At 43.9% G+C, this 22,750-nt stretch overlaps 1 protein-coding gene and 1 long non-coding RNA gene across 14 annotated transcripts in view; one reads left to right on the forward strand and one right to left on the reverse strand.

Moving 5' to 3' along the window:
* ZNF532 (zinc finger protein 532) overlaps nucleotides 1-22,750 on the forward strand; it is a 110,747-nt gene that overhangs the window by 79,405 nt on the left and 8,592 nt on the right. The gene's annotated exons all lie outside the window — the stretch shown is intronic.
* Nucleotides 281-19,151, reverse strand: LOC306643397. Its single transcript, XR_013758928.1, has 3 exons — nucleotides 14,083-19,151; nucleotides 4,247-14,043; nucleotides 281-3,787 (listed from the first exon to the last, which is right to left on the reverse strand). It is a non-coding gene; the product is annotated as an uncharacterized lncRNA (long non-coding RNA).

The following is a 22,750-nucleotide window of genomic DNA, read 5'->3' on the forward strand; positions in this document are numbered from 1 at the left end:
CCCTCCGTAAATGCACCACTGAGACTCTCTAGAGCCCGCAGTGGTGCGAGCAGGTCCTCTTCGCTTGGCACCCAAGTGTGATTTCATCAGTGTTAAAACGGGAAGCCACCTGAATTCTTACCTAGTAGTTCAGTACTTCCGCTGCTTATACATGTTCTGTTAAGTGTGTAACATTTCAGAATTCTTCCTTTCTGTTAAAAACAGAAACAACAAAACCAAAAAAAAAAAAACAAAAAAACCCTTCTTACCCATCCGATAGTTGCCAAATCTAGAAAATGTGAGCAGCTGACTCTGAAGAAGAGTCGGGGTGAAAGCTGGTACTCCCTGACCCACCGCCGGGAGCCGCCCTGCTGGGAGTGTGTGCGTTTGTGTCTGGGAAGCACTGGGGCTCCATGAGGGGTTCCGCAGAGGGGAGTGGGTGGGTTGACCTGCCCAGGGCTGAGCATCTGGCTTTAGAATGAGGACCATCATGTTAGGACTAAGGGATGTGGAGGGGAAGGAGTGACCCGTCTCTGTAAGGGAGTAAATGCAGCGTGTGGTGTGTCACCCCAGGGCTGTGTTCTGCAGAATGTCATGTGTCACCCAGGGCTCACATTCTGCCTCCCCGTGTCCTACTGGAACCCCAGCTTCTACCTGCAGGCACACCCATATTAACTCCCACTCTTCTCCTTTCTGACGGGATACGCCTCTCTTCCCTTTAAAACCCAGGTGTCCAGTTACCTGCACTGACTTTTCTGTCCTGTCTTAGACTCCTCGTGCCTTCCCCTTCTGCAGACTTTGCCGTGGCACCTGTGACTGTCAATACCACCGTGTCACCCAGTGCAGCTCACCCAGATCTCCCTGTTGATTCTGCTGGGTGCGTTCCAGCCCTTACTTCTGTTGACCACACTGGTGTTTCACATGGTGGGCAGCTCTTCCAAAAACTCATTTTCTGCTCTTATTGAATTCCACTGTCCTGGGCTTTCTCACGGTTACGGGAACACCCACCAGACTTCTGTCCTAGGAACTCTTTAACTTCCTCTGGGAAATTCAACTTCATCTCTGTCTTGATCATCCAAATCTGTGTCTCCAGCCATGGTTTCTTGCTTGAATTCTAGTTTTGGAATCTGACAGCTTAGAAAGTGTTTTAACTCTGCGTAACTCACAGAAGCTACCTGGAAGCCTATCCAACAGAGGACTCACCTGCTCGGCCACCCACCCCAGCTTTTCCAAAACCCTGGTGTCCAGTTGGCTTTGTGATTGATTCTTCCTTTCTCCTCAGCCCCCAGCCATCCTTAAGTACCCTTTTCTCTAGCCATTTATCTGTTTCCATAGCCACTACCTTCTTTTATCAGTTCTTGCCTGGATTATTACTCTCACTGTTGGCAGGCAGTATTTTCTGAGGTACAGATCTGATTGTGTCACTTTGCTACGTAAAGCATTATGTTCCCATCACTCTCCGAAGAGTCTATCCTTCCTGACAGTGTGTTGTTTCTAATCTTTGCACCTTCTTCTAGCCCTGTCTGCATTGTGCATCCTGGACAGACTACCTTCAATGTTTCCAGTACCATTTGCTCATGGGCTTCTGGAACTTTCAGGTGATATTCCTTTAGCTTGAAAGACCAAACCTCTCTGGTGACTGGCTTCTTATTCCTTTAGGTCTCAGCATGGACAGCATCTTAGCTGGAAATTCCTTGGAGGTCTCCAAGCTGAATGGTGTTTTATTCCTGAATGTTTCCATGGCAGCACTTCCCTTATGGGAACAGAGTGGGCAAAACCTGTCCCTTATCTCTTTCTCCCATTAGACTTTGTGTCTCCCTTCTTTTTTCAGTTGCCATACAATACCTACCTTGTAGTAAGTTGAAAAAATATTTCTTGAATTAATGGGTCTAGATTGAGTTCTGTTTTGGAAAACATCTAACCCCTTTTAGGCTTACATTGCTATTTAGAGTGGCAGTTCTATGTGCTTCACCGACCCTCTGGTTTCTAGTGTTGTAGGGATCTGGAAAGAGCTATATATCAGGTGGTAAGCATCCCCCAGCCCTTTGCTGTGAGATGTAAATATGAAATGTGCCATACACATGTAGGAGATTGAAAACTGTTTGACTGAAGGTCTCAGGAGCGTATAATATTTACTGGATTAACTGAAAAATTATCACTATGTATCAGGGTAAGTATGTAAATGTTTTGAACCAGTGAACTGTGAAGATGTACTTGATTTCAGTACCATAATTATGACTTTAAAATAAATGTGTATAGAATAATTTGGAATAATCTAGACATTTACTTCTATACCATAATAACAATGTTACCTTATTGTTATTGCTATTATTTAGTATGATTATTATTTGGACATGACTTGGAGAAAAAATTTAAGGTTAAGCCCAGCTGGTATAAGTTAAAATTTTATGTTGAGATAATTCACTGCTCCTCATTGGCTGTTTTGGTTTCATTGGTTGCTTTTGACCATCTTCTTCTTCTCAGTTCCCAACCAAGAAATCTTTACTAAGAGGAATATTTTATACAGAGCTCCACTTATTAAATGAAGATATTCAGTAACTTTGTCTTTAATATTTTAAAAAATAGTTCTATCTTGCTAGTTACTCAGTCACTAGCTTCTCTGTTTCTCTAAGGCTTTTTTTTTTTTTTTTTTATGTTACCAGGGGTTGAACTCACTGGCACTCAACCACTGAGCCACACCCCCAACCCTGTTTTGTATTTTATTTAGAGACAGGGTCTCATTGAGTTGCTTAGCGCCTGGCCGTTGCTGAGGCTGGCTTTGAACTCTCGATCCTCCTGCCTCAGCCTCCTGAGCCCCTAGGATTACAGGCAAGTATCACCTCACCTGGCTCTAAGGCATTTTTTAAGTACTAATCCAGTATCACTTTCAGTAGTTTAAGATTTTTTTCAGTAATTTTTTGTCATCTGATACCATGTCAAACACATATTTTTTGACAGATAAGCCAGATATATTTACTAAAGGTGTAATTTAAAAACTCTAACTTGCTGAATTATTACTTTATTTTTAGCCATTTAAAAAAGAAAAATATAAAACATGAGCACTTAAAATAGTTGTGGTTACAGAAATTTCTTATTTAGAAAACCATTTTAAAAATGGATCACTTTGTGAAGTTGGTGTTATCCTTCTGTTGTGGACAGTTCTAGGTGTTCTTTTCGGTGATAAGCTCTCGGAGGCAGGTTCTGAGTCTGTTTTATTACGATGCCCTCTCTGGCTTATATCATTGTGCCTTGTGGAAAGAACTCCTGGAGTCACTAGTTGAGGCAGTTTTCTTTGGATTGTCATGGTCATGCTTAGAAGGGGGCTCTGTTTTAGTCTCAAGTCCTCACAAGCAGAGGGCTAGTTTCAGACATCTGATCAGTTTTGTAACAACAGAATTTTTTCCATCTTTGAAATCACTGTTCTCAGTCATAAAATGGGCTTTTCTGTGTTGTTAACCTGATGAACTCACCAAGCCATGAACCCTTTCTCAGATATGTTTGTATACAATTTTAGGTGTGTTATGTTTTGTTTTGGCTGATCAAGGGGTTCTTCCAGGAACCTCAAATTAAGAACCCCTTGAAAAAATAATATCTGAAGTCATCCTTAGAGATAGATCAAACTTTCTGCAATTATTGGAGCTGGTAGTAAAATTAAAAAGTAAAAATTACCTGTATTAGTGATTTCTGATAATTGCAGTCTTTTTGTCATCTGCCGCCTGGTCACCTCAACCCTACACGTAAAGGAACCATTCTTAAACTTGTTCAGCAGAAGATTCTAAAGAAGAGTGGCATGTACTGACTCATGGAGCTCAGATCCATCCAGATGAATATTAACAACTTTTTGAGGGTCTTCCTTGTGTGGTTGTGGTTCAGTTTTGCGTCTGTAACTTGGGAGCAGTCTGGGGTTCTGGAGTCCACCAGACTTGAGTTTGAGTCCTGGCTCCATGATCTGCCAGCAGTGGCTTTGTAGGAAAGTAACTGTCCACCTTCATTTTACATAGGACTACAGTAGAAGAACAATACTCATCAAGAAGTGTCATTTAAACAGGGAGATTGAGTGTCTTATGAGGTACATAGTAGCCACTTTCTCTCTGTATTTCCTCTTCAAAGGCTAGATTTTTAAAAATTAAATTTTCCATGAAAATTTTAAGATAAATGGTTTAGACTTTCTAAATTCACAACATGTAAATTTATTTTTAAATTATTCATTTTGGAGTGATTTTAGACTTAGAGAAAAAGTTGCAGAGATGGTGAAGAGCTTCTGTACACGTAGCTGTTCCCCAGCCTTCCCGCTGCTGATGCTCTGTGTGATCGCAGCACAGCCACGCTGAGATCGGCAGGTACTCCTAACAAACCACAAGACCTTACTGTGCTTTGACAGTCAGTCGTCCCTCTTCTGGTCCGGGCTCCAGTCTCGGATGCAGCTTTGCATTCAGCTGCCTGTCTCCTGAGTCTCACAGTTTTCTTTGTCTCTCATGAGGCTGGTGCTTGAACGTGATAGTTTTGGGGTATGTGCCTGCCCTCGGATTTGTCTGCTGTTTGTTGTGACTAGTTCTGGCTGTCTGTTTGGGTAGGGGTATCACAGAAATGGTGCTGTGCCTTTCTCAGTGCATTCTGACTACAGGTGCCTGGTGACTTCATGACTCAGCTCCTGGGGGTGCCAACTGGGAACACTTGGTTATGGTGGTTTCTAACAGGTTTCTGTACTGAAAATCGCTGTGATAATTACCCTGTGGGGAGACACTTTGAGCCTCTGCAGAGTGTGTGGTCATTCTCTCACTCACTGCTTTGAACATTCATCCTTCCACAGTGATCAACGTGGCGTTGCCCCGCGGTCACGTTTTTGCTTCCATCGCTGCTTCTGTGTTTATTCATTGAAACTTATAAGGATGAGCTTGGTTTTTATTAAGAACCGTGTGGACTTCAAATAATTATTTTCCTCAGTGGCATAAAATCCATTGCTTTCATTCTTTGCTTTTGCTCAAATGGCCCCAGAAGTGACCAGTGAGAGCTCCTTTCTGCAGCTCCCATAACTTCCTGACAAGCCCCTTTATAGGACTTCCTCTCTGGTGTCACAGTGTGTGGGACATCTTTTACTTTCCCTTCCCCAGCCCTGCAGCAAGCCATTCTTTTAAGACCCCAGAGAGCCTTCTATTGAGGATGATAGTAAACACTTTTTTTTTTTTTGCAGTACTGGGGATGGAACCCAGGGGCACTCAACTACTGGGCTATGACCCAAGCCTGTTTTATTTTAAGACAAGATCTCACTAAATTACCCAGGCTGACCTTGAACTTATTTATTTATTTTTTAAAATATTTTTTAGATGTTGGTGGACCTTTATTTTATTCATTTATCTATATGTGGCGCTGAGAATTGAACCCAGGGCCTCACACATGCTAGGCAAGTGCTCTGCCATTGAGCCACAACCCCAGCCCCTGAGCTTGAACTTATGATCCTCCTGCCTAAGCTTCCCAAGTCACTGGGATTACAGGTGCACCACCATTCCTGGTAGCAAACACAATTTTAAGAGACTAGATTTGTACTTTGATCACTGCCAAGCTTGAGAAAGTAACTGGGGAAACAGTGAGGGTGGAAAAACTAGCAAGCCTCAAAGCGACTCCTCAGTTACGGAGTGTGAGGCAATGATGTCGCTGGCATTTCGTGGGCTCTTGTCAGATGCTTTCAGTTAAAATTGGAATAAGCTTCATTTTGTAGCAGACATGCAAGTATTGGAAGGAATATTTGATGGACATGTGTTGTGGACTGTGAAGGGACAGGATAGGCATGGACTGTTGAGGGAAATGATGTAACATTCATTGATAAAGAGACAGAAAAACTGCTCAACTTCACTTGCTTCTCCAAGGAAAATAGAATCAGTGTCTCTAAGGGGCAACTGATGCCCAGAAAGAGAGCCAAGTCCCTGACAGGTGGTCTAGCTAGTGTAAGTATGTCCACTTCTCCATCTTCACATGCGGTAAAGGAGCTTGCAGACGTGTGTATTGTGGAACATGAGGTGTAGCCGACTCTGAAAGGAGGAGTCCAGTGGATTCACGAGAAGACAAGTCTGCCTGACTGGAGGGACCCCAACCATTTCAGAGGAATTATTAAGGAGCCAGGTCCTGCCTAAGCACTGGGAAAATGAACGTGATGGAGATTAAGAACATGTGATTTCAGATTTTCTTATCTTCTCGGAGGTATGGGTAGTAGATAGAATAACCCGGCAGCCAGAAAGTTGGAGTCAGCAAAACTTTGAACAGACTCTCTCCCTGGACATTATTCTGCCTAGGGTATTCTCCAGTGCAAAAGGGCCGAATGGAGCGTGGAACATGCAGCTGTTGTGGGGAAGCTGTGCTGGAGAGAGCTTCCACCTAGAATCAGATTCTTCCCAGCCTTGCTGTGAGGGACGTGATTGTAGGGAATGGAGCTGGGAGGGACTTTGCAAGGTAATTGTTGATTCAATGGAGAGCTTTTCACTTAACCAAGCACACAGGTATCATGTGAGGAGGATGTGACTTGGCTAAGTCACGTAGAAGACACATTGTCTTTGTGTCTTGTTGACACTGCCCGTCCTTTTTCCAGCTGCACAGAGGGCGTCATGTCCAGGAAGCTAGTACCCTTTCCTGCTTTGGCACTGTCCTCTAGTCATTGCTTCTCAGAACTTGAGCGTACCTCACGATCCCCTGGGACTTGTTAAACTCCTCGTTGTCACCACCCCCAGTGGTGATTCAGCAGGTCTGGGCTGGAACCTAATCATTTGCCTTCTTGTGAGTCCCAGGTGATGGGGGATGCCACACTTGGGACAACGCTTTGAGAACCCCTGGTTTAGACCGCTTGGCAGTATAATCCCCTAAAGCCCATTGATTTATACAGTAAAAGTTCATCTGTTGTGGGTGCTGGGTTGGTAAGGGTTTGAACTTTTCTCTGGGGGAGCCAGCTCTTCCACTAGAAACTTGGTGATCAGGCTATTTATTTGAATCCCACTCTCTCAACCTAGGTACCCAGTTGGCGGGGGGCACTGGAGAACCATACCTGGCATTCATTCTCCCTTTTTCATACTCTGATGTGATGCACAACACATGTCATTGGCCAGAACCGATCACATGTGAGCCTAACTGAAGGAGACTGAGTATTGTATTCTTCCGTGTACCCCAAGGGAGAAGGAATGACAAGCAGCACATACCTCCCCCAGCAAGGCTGCCACACTGGATCTGAGATGGCGCATGCCAACAAGCTAGCACTCAGAGGAGGTGATCATGTTGGTGAGAGACTGGAGACAGTGCCCGGAGGAATGGAGAAGTCGGGGTCAAAGGGAGTTTTGAAATATGTCACTGGAGATCTGGTGCAGGGTAATTACAGGCCATCTGGAGCTGTGGATGGGTGAAACGTCCTATCCTGTCACCAGAATTGTTCAGGCAGTGGCCAAATGCCCATCTGTAAAGGGATGAAATCGGAAGGACCCCTGGCCGAGGTGGCTTTCCATTCCCTGATACAGAAATCAAGTAGTGCGCCTATGGTGTAGTGGCATGTGGGGTGGGGCCATGGCCACTCTGAGGGTGCTGTTTTAAACAGTCAGGGTCCCAGAGTCATTCCTTGAACTAACAAGGCCTGATAAAAAGCACTTCTTTTTACAGTTGATCTAATTTCTAGATGGAAACTTCTAGGAAGAAGTCACTGTATCAGTAGTAGGGCTGTGCATGTGGCATTGGGTCTAACACAGGGCCACACCCTAGACCCCCCTGGGGAGCTGCTCGCCACACCAGTTAGTTGGCCTTGCTGGAGCCCCACTCTGCCATTTGTGAAACTGAGTCCAGTGTGTGGCCAGGGCTGGAAACACTTGCCACCAGGGTCTGCATGTTGCTGTGGCCCTTGCTCATGTGACTTTGGCTCTGTACCTTTGCTGGTTTGTGTTTGAGAAGGGTTGATTCCCAAGTGCTTTTGTTCTGACTCCACCCAGTGCTCTCTCCAGGTGGTGAATTTGGGGGACAACTTCGTGGAGGTAGGAAATTTCAAGTGCTATTAAGTAGAGGGGCAGTCGAACTCAGTGTCTGCTTGATACGATTTAATGCCTGATTCTAGGCAATCTTAGGATGTCTTGATGTTTTGTTCCTAAAGAGTTTGTAACTCCTTCAAGGGTAGGCCTCCGACCCTGTCTTCTACTTTTCCTATACTGGTGCAGGGGACTTGGGACGCTTGCTTTGTCGTCTTTTCTGTTCTGAAGTATGCTTTCAGCATATGCAGAGATCGAGGGAAAAGAAAAAGCGCAGTGACAGGAAAGGAGAATGATGCACCAGGAACCCTAGAGCTTTAGCGGAGCCATTGATGCACTGTGCTGGCCAGGGTTGTCCCCAGCTGGGGCCGCCATGCTCAGGGTCAGGTGGACTGTGGGGATTTGCAGAGCCTTGCACTTGCATGGTATTTTTTACACATAATTTTTTTAAAGTACCCACCTACTCAACCTGGATCCTAGTCATGTTTATAAATATCTGGAGGGCCTAATTTCCTCCGCGGATGTTTGTGAAATTTGTGAAACACAAAGCGTCACCCCTCCCTTCTGTTTCCATCCTCCTCCTTTACCCTGGTGATGACTGTCGATTAAGGATATGAAAACAGTGTCTACTTTGCACAGTTTGGCCGGATGGTTTCATTTTCATTTTTTTACCATTACAGTTCATACTGTTGCCATGTGATGTATGTTACCCAGAATACTAAAAGAGCTTTTATTTAATCTAAATGTGGAAAGATAAGAGACTTTTATCCATCTCAAACCATCTTCTAGTTGTGGACATACTTACTTTCTGCCAAAATCATATTACTCTAGCAAGAGGTGAAAAATGATTTTTCCTGTCTTTTTTCAGTGCAAAGCTTGTTTGTGATCACTCAGGGTTTTAGGAAAGATGTATTTAAATCAGTTGCATATTCTGAGGCTGAAAGCGTAGCTCACTGATAGAGGGCTTGCCTTGTGTGCATAAATGCACAAGACCCTGCGTGCCACCCCCAGCACTGCAAAAAGAAAAAGAAAAGGAAAAGCACTTGGCAGTTTTTGTTCCCTGTTCCGTTAGAGAAGTGTGGCTTCTCACTTGGTTCTGCCTTTGTATTAGATATGAACCAGGGGTTAAGAAAAATAGAGTTCATCTGTTAATGCTTTGTGCAAGTAATGTACAACACTGTTGTTTTTATGGAATGTTCTAATTTCGGCCACCAAAATTGATATTTCATCAATATTTTTAGTATAATATTTTAGATATTTTTAGACCATATTTCTTATATATTTCACAATTTCATTTTTGTAATGAAAATTTATTGTAATTTATATTTACTAGGTTTGTTTTTATTTTGTTAGATATTGTATTGGTATCGTTTATTCAGTTTTATAGAAGTCTTATCTTGTGACTTAATGAAACACTTAATCTGAGGACATAAATGACTAGTAAAAATTATGTTGGAAATTTTTAGTTCAGAGACCATTGAAATATAGATTTAACTGTTGATGATTTTGGTAACTTGTGGCTAGATTTGAAGGTGGGATGGTGACAATGACAGGGGCTAGCAGATCAAGGACTTTGCTGGGTGGCACTATCTGTTATGTCCTTTGGATCTTGAAACAGGCCCATGAGGTAGATGCCATTACTGGACAGGGCAGTGAGCTCAGGGATGGCTCGGGGACACTCAAGGACTGGGTCCTGGCCCTGGCAGAGGCAGGTACAGACTGACAGCCCCGGGTCCCAGTGCTGTGCCCAGCAGTGCTGTTGGTATGGCACAGCAGCTGCCATCTCTAAACTGCCTAACTTTGATTCCGTTTGATCTTTTAGTATAGGTGCGCCTTGCCATCCAGTTCTTACTTCTGCTGTGTCTGTGGTTTCAGTCGAGGTGTCCGGTGGTGGTGGACCCTGGCTCCCCACCATCTCGTGAGTGTGTTGCAGTGTGGGTACCAGGTTTGGGTGTACAAGTCCGAGTCCTGGCCAGGACCCAGCACTTCACTGGAGTCCGCCACAGTTGTGATGAGTAGCGCTGTGGAGTCATACGTTTGTAGGGCAGGTGTTCCTGCAGAGTCGTGACATAATTTAGAGTAGCCTGCGTTTATTTCCAGTGATCACCTGGAAGGTATTTGGGTTCTGAATGAATTAGAGCCAGACCCTGGGCCTGGCAGAGGTTTTGAGCGGCTCCCAGAGAATTTTCAGGACATGGAGAGGTGCATGGGAGAGGTGCCCACCTGGCAGCGGGGCCAGAACAGAGGTCCTCTGCGCGCCTTCAGAGGCAGGGGGCTGTCTTTTCTGATGCTCTGTTGTCTGGGTTGGGGCTAGGGATGTGGGTGGGACCTGTGTGGGAGTAAGTCTGTTTTTAGATTCTCTGGGATAATTGTGATTCCTTCACACTCACGCCTTCCCTCCTACATGCCTGCCCTTGGCGAAGTTTTTCTGTAAAGGTATTAAGTCAGTTGACAACTGAGTGAGAGAAGCTATTTAGGGTACTTAGCTCTCCACACGGATAGCTTGTAAAAGCTGCCCAAGCAGGAAGATAGGCTGGAGAATGACTTCACTTCAGGAGCTCATATATACTTACTTCTCTTGTTTATTTTGTAGTGTTAGAGTAGCTGGGGGGCCCAATGGAGGGTCCCCAAAAGAACCAGACCCCTATGACTAGAACCCTGTACAGTTGTCCCTCAGTGTCTGCAGGGGTAGGTTCCAGAACTGCTGCTGTACTCCCCCCATACCAAAATTTCAGGATGCTCAATCCCTTATGTAAAATGGTGCAGTGTGTGTGTATAGTTGACGTCCTTCTGTGTGCTTTAGTTCATCTCTGGATTACCTGTTACAATGCAAATGCTATGCAAATTGTTGTTAAAAGTCTATACATGTTCCATACAGATGCAGTCATTTTTTCCAAGTATTTTCGCTCTGTGATTGGTTGAATCTGTGGATGTGCAGAGCTGACTAGATTAGACCCACCCACAGGTCACAGTGCTGCCTTTGGGAGATCCTCCCAGCTGCCAGAGTCGTCTCTTGCAAGCATAGGTCTGCCTGCACTGGGGGGCCCCTCCGTGCGTGTTGTAACATGGAGCATTGAAGCCCTGAGTGTGCTGACCCTTCCTTTTTCACGTCCCCCATTGCCTATTCTTGTTCCAGTGACAGAACTGTTCGTAGCTGATTTGATACATGCCATATTCTCCCTTGTCTTTGCTCCTTCAGTCCCTTCTGCCAAAAATCTCCTTCCTTGCCTCATTGCACCTGTGAGCTGCTCATGGCCAGCACCAGGCTTCCTTGTCCCTTGCTGTGGCCCTCGTGCATCTGGGATGACCTCTTTGTGTTTTTTCTTCCTTCTTCAACAGATCCTAATGTCCTCAAGGGCAGAAAGATCCTGGCACATTAATGCTAGAGCCCAGTCGATGGGAAGGAAGGAATCAGGGCTCATCGTGGTTGCTCTCGTGGTGGGCTGAGCTAGTGAGGCTGGGTCAGGCTTACAGGGTGACTGAGAACTGTCTGTGGCCTTGTGCTCACTTCTTTTCATGACCACAGATTTGCATCTTTGGTTTTACCTTGCCACCTGGCAGATGTAAGCCTTTGGCCAGAGTTACCACCGAAAGGGCAAGGATCTGTCACTAAACAGAGGTGAAACAGTCACTGAAAGCATTCGAACTGTGAAGACCAGGTTGGAGCTTTGTGCAGAAAGTACAGCACATGTGGCATGTCTCTGAAGAGTCCGTTCCCAGGCACACTGGCAGTGGCTGGTTCAGGGTGGGTGCTTAAAAACACAGTGACTAAGATGTTTACCAACACCAAGACACATGTAGTGCCTGCAGGGCTGCTGTTATTTTGGAGACCAAGGAAGATGCTTCCTGCCCCCAGCCTTTCCTGTTTATTTCTAGGATGCCCGAAAGGTGGAGGCCCCCTTGACGCTGGGCTGGTGCTGTTACGGAGACAGGAAGAACATGAGCCTCGTTCCTGTCACCGTCTGCTTTGGGTGAATGTACCAAGACCTGCTGGTTAGAACATTTCTTATTAAAAATACCACCCACAGCCAGGAGCCAAGTTCTCACACTGTCTCAGACTAACATTGCTCTGCGGGTGCGGCTGCAGTGGGTCTAGCTCTTGGTTCTTTCCCTCCTTTTTGAGGTTGGAGTCTTCTCTGTGCAGCTCACTACCTTAGGGGAGCTTAGTACACAGCAAAGCCTTGGCTTCTCCCTCTGCTACCCACCCCAGTCCCACACTGATGCCTCTCTTGTCATCCGTCTCCCCAACCCTGAGTCCCTTCCTGAGCCTCAGGCTCCCTCCCTTCCTGGGATCCCTGGCAGACAGAGGGTGGCTGCAGGCCTTGTGCGAACAGGGAGTGGGGAAGAATCGTTTCTTCATGCCTTGGGGAGCCAGGCTTGGCCTGGGATTCTGTTTCCTGGTGGGCACAGTGCTAACAGTAGTGGTCAGGCGCCATAGTGCTGTTCTAGGATTGAGGTTCTGCTGCACATGTGGTGAGGCTGTTATGGATTTGCACACGAATGCAACCGTCCTTTGTCATTTCTTAAGGAAAGTGTGTTCCTAAACCCAACTGTCAAGTTAGATTTTTAGCTTTTCAGAATTTAACCCATGACTGCTTTCAGACTGACGTTACCTTGAAAACCCCCCAAAACCAGAAAATAAATTAACATGCCACAAGTGGGGATGTCAAAGGAAATAAAAGGTCATTCTGGGGACGAGTTGATTTAGTAAGGAATTGTAAAACAGGGCACTGGAGGCAATAGAGGTCATGGATGTCTCCTCTGTTTAGTTTACTTCAGACCCAGGAGGACTGCAGGACTTTTTTCAGATTTTAGCCCTTGTGCCAAAGCCTAGGGGTGTGGTTTTATAGTAGCCACCCCAAGTTTTGAGGGAGAACAAATTCTTGTTGTTTGACAGAAGAGCCAGACCCTAGGGCCAGATGCGGGCATGGAGGAAGACTGAGAACAATCAGCTCAGCGAGTCCCCGGAAGTGCCCGGGAGTGTGTGTAGCACTGCAGAACAAAATCAAACAAGCCAGCAGGGCTTCAGCCCTTTTTTCTTTACCCCTTCAGATTTGTTGGTTGATTGTACCAGCAACACTTCATTAAAGTGACTTAATGAACAGAAGGAAAAATCCTGTGTGATGCAGGGCAAGGACTACCTCATACAGAAAGTAACCTGTCTGTGAATTTTAATATTCACTTTTGGAAAGTTTAATTGTGCTTTTTTACTTTTTGAAGTTATTAACAGATTCCTTACAGATCATTTGGTAAAAAACAATGATTATCTTTAAGATAAATGATTCATCTTTTGTGTTTTATATTTGTGAAGGTGAATAATATTTAGAAGATTCTACTTGACTCATTAGTATCTTAAAATTCTATAGCAGAATTTGTCCTTTTATAAAACACTCATCATGATAGGAAAAAAGCTTTGATCTTTTTCTATTTGGATCATCTTTTTAAATTAAGAAGGGCAAAAAGATTGTATGAAAAGTCACATCGGAAGGCAAACATTTTTTGTATACTTTGCGGTGGTCCCTCCTTGAAGCCTGGATTCTCTGAGGATGGGCCATGCCAGGTCACACTCCGCCAAACATTCTAGACAGTAGGGAGATTTTGGAGATAGGACCAGTTCCTCTAAGTAGAGGAGGGAACGAAACTGACCAGGCGCAGAGGATTGGGCAGCTGGGATGAGCTTCACATCATGTAGTCCTTGGCAGATGCTCGAGAGCTCAGGAGGCAAACAGTGTAAGCCCCAAAAGCCCTATCTGTCTTCTCTCTTCTTCCCACGCCCCTCTCTGTCCTAGAGCTTGAACCCAGGGTCTTGCCCACAGTGGGCAAATGCTCTACCACTTAGTTCCAGGCTCTCTTCTTTGAATGTTGACTGTAGGGGAGGAGGAGGAGGAATGGTTAGTCAGTATCCTGTGTGAAGGCCTCAGATGTGGGCTGGTTAGGGTCTGTAGTGGGAACCCCAAACCTCTACTGCAGAGGGCCGCTGCTCAGTGGGGGCCGCCGTGGGGCATCCCAGGCAGGCAGTGTCCCTGGAAGCCCCACCAAACCTAGCAGGCATTGCTGAGTTTCATTGCTCTGGTTCCTGCAACTTTGTTAGGACGTGAGCCTTCCATTCCAGCACTTTCTGTTTCCCGAGTGTTTGCCTTTGCTGTGAGCGTGGATGCTGTGGAGCAGTATGTCTATTTCTTGTCTGCTCTGGATTTGGTCTTGCATTATTGTGCATTTATTACTGCTGTCACTACTTTTAAATTGTATGATGTCATGAGCAAACCAGATAGTCTTATAATTAGAATGTTGGGAGACTTGCTTTTGCTTTATTCATTTAAGCAGAGCAACACGCACTTACTCATACTTATGAACACTGTTCATTTCGAAGTTGTCACCTCGACAGTCTAGGTTCATGACAGTGGTGTTTCTGGTACTCAGAACTTGTGTAAAGCATGTCGCATGAAACCAAAGTACTCCTTTTGCTTTGTAAGTTATTGCTTGGTTTACCTGGGCTAATATCCACATTATTTAATAGATCAATTATCCACTATGTTAAATAGACAGCTCCTGGCATCTTGTGATTTGTCTGTCTTTCTATTGAATGTGAGACAATGGGCTAAATCAGGGATCAGCAAACTACATTTCATGGTCCTGTCATCCCTTTTTCTAAATAATTTATTGAACCACACAGCCATGCTCATCCATTCATGTACTATTGACTGTGGTTTCAAACTACAAGGGCAGAAATTGAGTAGCTGAAGCAGAAATTTTATGGCCTGCAAAGCCTACTGTGTTTTATTCTATGTCCCTGTACAGAAAAGTTGGCTGATCCATGCTCTAAATTCATACTCTGCCTAGGTATTCCCAAACCACTCAGTCTTAATTTGTAGCAACCCGGATGGCATGGTTAATTTCAGCACTCAGAAATTATATTTCTCTAAGCTTTTTGTATGTAGGCAGTTTAAGTTTCCTGTACTGTGTGCATCAAAATACCCCTTTCTTTGTCTATTCTTAGATGTAGTAAAATTGGACTGAAAAAACTTCCCCAGTGCCCTCGACATTAAATTCTCTCAGTAGGACTTTAGAATTTATGACTCAGTATTTCAAACTTCAGAAGAAGGCTACCTCTTGTCTGTGTTAAGGACCATTTGCTAAGGGAGCTCAGTGGCTTGGGTAAGCAGGTTTATTTCCTGTAATTTACCGGGTATAACTGGAGGTAATATTTATATAACAGGAGTGAATACTTTCCACTTTGTGGCTACATAGTGACCATATCCTGATCTAACAAGAGTAAATGAGAAACTTTAATTCTTATGAAGTATTGGTTTTTGTTTATCCTGATGAAAAGCTTAAACCTGAATTAAAATTAGAACTTTCATTTACTTAAGAAGTATTCTAATACTTCATTTTAAGTGAATTAAAAAAAACTTTATTAATAAAGTCTAACATATAATCAGTATATTTCTATTTTGTAGAAAAGCTTATTTATTTGATAGGAGACAGATTAGATTGTAGATATTTTGAAAAACTTGTTCAGATTTATCAGTCTGTTCTATAGGTTGAGCATCCCTCACCCAAAGTGTTTGGGACCAGAAGTGTTTCAGATTTTGGATATTTTTGAACTGTGAAATATTTGCATGGACCTTCACTAATTGGTTTTTGGATTAGGAATGCTCAGCCTGTTCCTTTCCTTTTCCTTTTTTCCTTCTTTCTCTATTTCTTTCTTTGGGCATTTGCATATTACAGGTATGACATGCACTTCTGAAAACTGAAATCAGACCATTGTCCACACCCTGGGAATGTTTAACTTTAAATGTGTTTTGTTCTTCTGTATATATCTCTCTCTTTAATTCAAGAAATATTTTCCAAATTGCATATCATTTGATATGAACAATATAAATGAAATATAAATGAAGTCATCCCTACAGATGCTTTCAGTTTAGTAGAAAGAGAAAAGATAAATGTTTTTAACAAGCTAAAATGATTTGGGTGTCTAAGAAGAATTACAAGGGGATATATAATTACTAAATGAGACCTTTGAATTCAGATTTCAGCTTGGTGCTTCCTGAGGCCAAGTGACTAGAGGGAACCATGAAATACAGCCCTGCATTTGAAAAGGTTGGAGGATAGAAATGAATTAAAAATTAAAACTAGGTGTGATGCGCGGAAGAGAAGAATTCGGTTATAACTGGGATCCAAAGAAGCAGAGATTTGAGGGCCACTGTTTCGTGGGAGATTGGCAGGGGATGGGAGAAGGTAGGGAAGGCTTCACGGAAGAGACTGCCCAGAATGGTGTTCCAAGAACACACAGGAGGCTTTTGCCCGTGGGTTGAGCAGTCAGGAGGAGGATAGATGTGGTTGGTACACACAGCGTGTTACATGATCAGTGGCTGAATACACCTAGTTCTGAGCATCTTAAGCTAAATAAAGCATGTGGAGGGAGGTTGGGATTGGGGAAGGGTCAGGTCCAAGGCCTCACACTTCACTCCTATTACAGGGAGCACCACAGGGGTGTTAGAGAAGTGATCTTCCCAATGTGCAATCCTGGTTTGCTCTGGTAGGTGTATGGGATATGGATGAGAGGGGAGGGGGAAGGGTGGCTGGAGAGGTCAGGAAGAGTTTAAATGGGTCTTGGGGAGCTCAGAGGCTGTCTCCCCCCAGCCTTTCCACATATTTGTATTGGTACATTATAGTTGTACATAATGAGGGGGGTTTGTTGTGTATTTGTACATGTGCACCGTATAACAATGTCACTCCCCAGAACTTCCCCCGCCCCTCTCCTCCTCTCAATCCCTTGTTCCTTCTTCTTCTGATCTCCCTTGATTTTCTTGAGGTTCCTACCTTGCCCCAACCTTTTAAATTCCTTTTTCCTCTCTAACTTCCACTTACGAGAGAAAACATGACCCTTGACCTTCTGAGTTTGACATTTCACTTAAAATAATGGTCTCTAGTTCTATCAATTTTTTTTTTGCAAAATGACATGATATTCATTTTTCTTATGACTGAATAAAATTCCATTGTGTGTGTGTGTGTGTGTGTGTGTGTCTCTCATATTTTCTTTATTCATTCATCCATTGATGAACACCTACGCTAGTTCTATAGCTTGACTGTTGAGAATTGTGCTGCTGTAAACATGGGCATGCATATATCACTGTAGTGTGATGATTTTTAATTCTTCAGGATAAATACTGAGGAGGGCATAGCCGAGTCATCTGATGGTTCATGCCTAGTCTTTTGAGGAACCTCCATACTGATTTCCATAGTGGTTGTATTGATTTACCATTCCCCCAACAGTGTAGAAATTCCCTTTCTCTTTGTCCTCTCCAGTATTTATTAATGTTTGTATTCCTGATGACTGCCCTTCTGACTGGTGGGAGATGAAATCTCAGTGTATTTTGATTTGCATTTCCCTAAATGTAATGATGTTGAACATTTTTTCATGTTTGTTGGCCATTTGTATTTCTTCTTTTGAAAAGTGCCTGTTTAATTCATTTGCCCATTTCTTAATTTGATTTTTTACTTTTTTTGTGTTAAGCTTTTCGAGCTCTTTATATATTCTCATATTAACCCACTGTCAGAAGAGTAGCTAGCAATAAAAGGCTGTCTTGAATGTCCGTGTTGTCTTTAGATGGTGGACAGTTGCAGAGGCCAGGAATGTTGATTTTGTGGAACACTTAAGGCGTGGTGGCTGTGAAGCCCTTTTGTATCTGAATTAACATACTCTGTAGTCTTCCATTCCATTGGGGACTCTGTGTCCCTCATCTTTAGCCTCTTTGTTGACCACTCAGCGTTTCTCCATAGTTCTCAAAGCATGCCATGGTCCATCTTATCACAACAGAACAACACAAAACAGATCCTAGCCCTGCTTCCCTGCTATCATTTTTTTTCCCTCCACTTCCCCTACCACATCTCCCTGAAGCAGTTTCCTGTCCTTGCACTCCAGTGTCCTCCCAGCTAGACCCTGATCTTCCCCATTGAGGAGGTGTCTGATGACTTCCATGTCTGGACTCTGGGCTTTCTTGGTTGTCTTCTCATTGCCCTACCTGCAGCAGCTATCTGGAGGTCCTGCTTGAAATACTTAACTGCCAGGCCTCTGGGGGTACTCTTTTCTCTTCCAACCTCATTGATGACTCTGGCTCGGTCTTCCCATCCCTCCAGCTAGGAGTGTTAATGTGTCCATTTATTCTCAGAAGGTCTTAGCGTATGTCTCCATGACTCCCAGGTTTGTATCTCTGAGCTCAGTGCCTCTCCTGAGAGCTAGACTTGAATCTAACCACCTCTTGGGCTTCTGCTTAGATGTCCAGTGGGCCTCTCAAAGTTAGTGTATCTGAAATAGAATTCTTGATCCCTCTCTATCCCAACCTTACTTCTCCCACTCTTTCCCACTTAGTAACTGGCAACATTCTTCTATCAGAAATCCAGGTCAAAAAACTTGGAATGATCCTTAGCCCTTTCTGCTCTCCCCTTTGTCACTCACATCCCCCTATCCACAAATTCTTCCACCTTTCTACCTTCTAGCCATTGAGCTTCCCTGCCTTCATGTTCCAAGTTAAGGGCACATAATTTCTCCCTGGGTTGTGGCAAGACTGCTCCTCACTGGTTTTCCAGCTTCCACACTTGGCAACCGAATGACCCACCCAACATGGTGGTCACATGACTCCTCACTCGATCACTCCAGTGTCTTGTCACCACAGACAGTCTAAGCCCTCACCTTAGACCATGGATCTTCCAGTGTGTTCTCTGACCTACCTTCTCCCCCTGCCCTCACTCCCTAGAAAGGACATGACTGGGTAGGTCACTAAAGAAATAGCGACCAGAGAGTACATGATGGAGTTTCAACATCACTAGCTTGGGAAAAAAGTGAAATATATTTACTGATCACTTCAGCAGAGTTGAAGAATAGGGAGCTGGGGCTAGAGCCTCTCATGAAGAAGTTGAAATAACCTAAATCATCATTAGATGTTAGTTAAATAAATTATGGTCCATTTATACAATGTAATACACTGATCTCATTAAGAAGATTGCAGACATGTTAAAATACATGTAGATGTATGTACTTTATCAGTGAAAATATCAGATTAAAAATCTATAATGGGGGCTGGGGTTTGTGGCTCAGTGACAGGACACTTGCCTGGCATGTGTGGGGGCAGTGGGTTTTGTTCTCAGCACCGCATGTAAATAAAATTAATTAATTAGTTAAAGGTCCATTCAACAACCTAAAAAAATAGTTTTAAAAAAAATCTATAAAGACTGGATGCAGTGGCATACACCTGTAATCCCAGCAGCTCAGGAAGCCTGAGGTAGGATTATAAGTTCAAAGCCAGCCTCAGCAAAAGTGAGGTGCTAAGCAACTCAGTGAGGCCTTGTCTCTAAATAAAATACAAAATAGGGCTGGGGATGTGGCTCAGTGGTTGAGTGTCCCTGAGTTCAATCCCCAGCCCAAATCTATAATGTAGCCTCATTTTTATAAATATAAATACAAATGAGTACATATATTCAGAAGAGAAATGAGAAAAGGATCTATTACTAGAAATTGACAGAGGTTAGATAATTGAGATTGGAGGGCCATCTTCATTTATTCTTTTATAATAAATGAAGGCCCAGTATTTAGAAGTGCCATATATATATTCAGGTTGGAACTAGAAGCTGCTGGGCAGAAATTCCCTCAATTTCCTGGTCCCTTCCTCCCCTGCCCACTACTTACTCCAAGAGGCTTGCACCTGTGCAGGGTAGGGCTCTGCTCCTCTGTGGGAGCTCTGCCTCCCGCTCGCTCATTGACTCCTGGCCTATCCTCTTTCAGTCTCTTTCTCCTCGGTACTTAACATGCGATGGTTCACCTGCCGTCTGAAAACTAGGCAGTGCTTGCTGTGTCCAGCACTTAGTCCTCACTTTATTAGCCTGTGATTACTGTGTGGGACCTACTCATATTTTTCTGATGGATAATTGTATGTTCAGTGATGCTTCATTTATTCTTTCACTCACGGTATTTACTGAGCATCATGCCTCTGCTCTCATGAAGCTCATGGAGGGGCAAAAATGTCCCAAACATTCCTTTTAAAAACCAGAATCTTGTAGAGGTCAGGGTTTTTCTTTGGAGTAAGGTGTGCACTGTGTAAATAGACATTTTATCCATTAATTGAACTTTTTTTTTAACCTTAATACTGTAAGTCATTGGAGAAAGGGAAATTACAGCCATAATGCAATACCACTAGCTGCCCTTTTGAGTGACTGAATGAAATAGCAGCACTGAATGCTGAGAAGGATAGCAGGGCAGCTGGCTGTCTGACCACTGCTGCTGACAGTGCCAAGGACGGTTTGCCAGTTTCTTATTATAACTTATCACGTGGCTCAGGACTCCCACTCCCGTGTATTTATCCAAGAGAAATAAAATCATATGCCACTTGAAACACCTGTGCATGGATGTTTATAGAGTCTTTATTCTTTATTTCTGAAGCTGGAAACAACCTACATGCCCATCAGCTGGTAAATGTGGTCAACACACCAAGGTACATCCATATAGTGGGACACTTCTGCCATGAAAAGGAATGGGCAGCTGAATTAGCCACGTGTTTTGCTGGGTAAAGGAGGCAGGACCTAGAAAGGTACCTGCTGTGCTGCAGGGTTGCTTTGATATGACAGGTGGGGAAAACAAGCTAGAGGGATAGGAACAGGCTGTGGTTGCTAAGAGCCATGTGCAGGAGAGGCCCGGACTGCATAGGGGCACTGGGAATTTCAGGGTTCCTTTTATCTGTTAAATATTTTGATTGTTATGGCAGCTCCACCCTACCTGGGAACTGGGAACTGAACTGTCCCTTTGACTAGTGTGTCCACTTAGTATACTTTACCCACCGTTAGGTCACTTGTAGCCACTCTTGGTTATCAGACTGACTATTGTGGATACGGTAGATACTAGTTGTGTAAGTAACCTTATTTACTAATAATAACGCCACAGTGCAAGAATAGTGATTCCTAGCAATTCAGATATGCCAGTGGCCAGCAAATGTTTCATTTAGGTGAAAATCCAATGAGATCTTTTGAAGAGAGGACCGACTATGGGCACATAACTTTTAGTACATCATGTGTTATAATTGTTCTATTTGTCGTTGAATTTTTCACTGTGCCTCATTTATAAATTAAATTTTATCACAGACTTGTATTTACACATTGTCCCCAACTTGCGATGGTTTGACTTATATTTCAGCTTTCTAGTGGGCTTATTGAGTGTTAAAATCCATTTCCCACTTACGGGTTTATGGGGAATGTAGCCAGCCTTCCTAAGTCAAGGAGCCTCTGTATAGGAAAAGATGGGGTACATTGGGGGTTTGGTACTACCTGAGGCTTCAAGGTGCCTGTTGGGAAGCTTGGAACATATCTGGCAGCAAGGTTGGGGGGTGAGACTGTGTATGTGCAGAACAGATTCCGTCCGTGGAAGGGTTTGGAGTTTGGGGAGTTAACGTCTCACGATTCTGCTACTGTGGTGAATTACAGAATTAAAATAGAGAATTGGTTGGCTTTTCTTTCTTCATAAAAAAAGTGTGAAGATAGGCTGAAGCAGGTGTATCAGCATGACTTGAGGTTAATTATACAGCCTTTAGTCTTGAGTTTGGGGTTGTTCTGGATGTGTGATGAGTGTTAAGGAGGCTCTTGCATGTTGGTGTGAGACAGACGCCTCTTGGAGGTGAGGTGGAACTCTGAGGAGAAGGTGAAGTGGCCTTCTCTCCAGATGTTGTGACGTTGTGACTTTCCTCCAACCCTCTTCAAAGTCACCGAACAAGAAAGAGGCCTGAAAACAAGGAAACAAAAGAAACTTGTATCAGAATGGGACTGTCCAGTTGTGGGCGAACCCATGGCGAACCAGGACACTCCCGAGAGCCATCTGGAAGGCATGGCCATCAGAAGCAGTCCGCAGCCCAGGGCTCAGAACGTGCTCGTGCCCGGACTCTGGAATCAGCAGAGGGATCTGGTGGAGGAGTGAGGCTTTGTTCCCTGAAAGCTGCCAAGATAAGGGAGAGGTTGGGGAGGAAGCTTAGGAAGCCGTATTTGATATTTGACTAAAGTTGTATGTGAACACTTTGGGGACCTTGCCAGCTTCTAAGTTAGCTGTTTCTTTAAAGAGTTCCACTTAAAAACAGAAACAACTCAGAATTAAGCAGGAAAACATGGTCCTTTTCTGATTGTAATTAACTGTAAAAAGTTCACTCAAAGCCTTGATTCCTTCAGTATCTGCTTTCACTGCATTGGAAACAGGAAGCAATGGCCTTAAATCATGGAAATAATTGCTGCAACGGCCTGCTGCAGCAAGAGACTGGGACAGGAGGATTGCAAGTTCAAAGCCAGCCTCAGCAACTTAGCAAGACCTTGTCTGAAAGAGTGTGGAGGCGCAGCTCAATGGTAGAGGGCTTGCCTAGCATGCAAGATGCCCTGGATTTCATCCCCAGTACTGAGGGTGGGGGTGGGGAGCAGAATCTCAGAAACAGAATGATCTGCTTTGCATTTTCTTCATACTTTTTACGTTTTTGTTTGATTTTAAAGAGTGGTTTCCAGTGTCACTGAGTAGCAGTTTCGAACTCATAAAATTTGAATACAGAAGTTATGCATATAGTTGGAGCGCCTGAATAAATTAATACATGAGATTTAACAGAGAGGAAGAAAGTCAGCGTTAGAGCACTTGCTTAGCATGCTGAGGGCCGTAGACACCAAAAAGAAAGAAAGCCATCTGCTCAGCTGGGTAATATGAACCTAGAGGTTTGATCTGGGTGCTAGTGCTTTAACTTCTCATCTTCTGTCACTAGCGATCTGTA

This window comes from Sciurus vulgaris (genome assembly GCF_902686455.1).
Source record: "Sciurus vulgaris genome assembly, chromosome: 13".
NCBI lineage: Eukaryota > Metazoa > Chordata > Mammalia > Rodentia > Sciuridae > Sciurus > Sciurus vulgaris.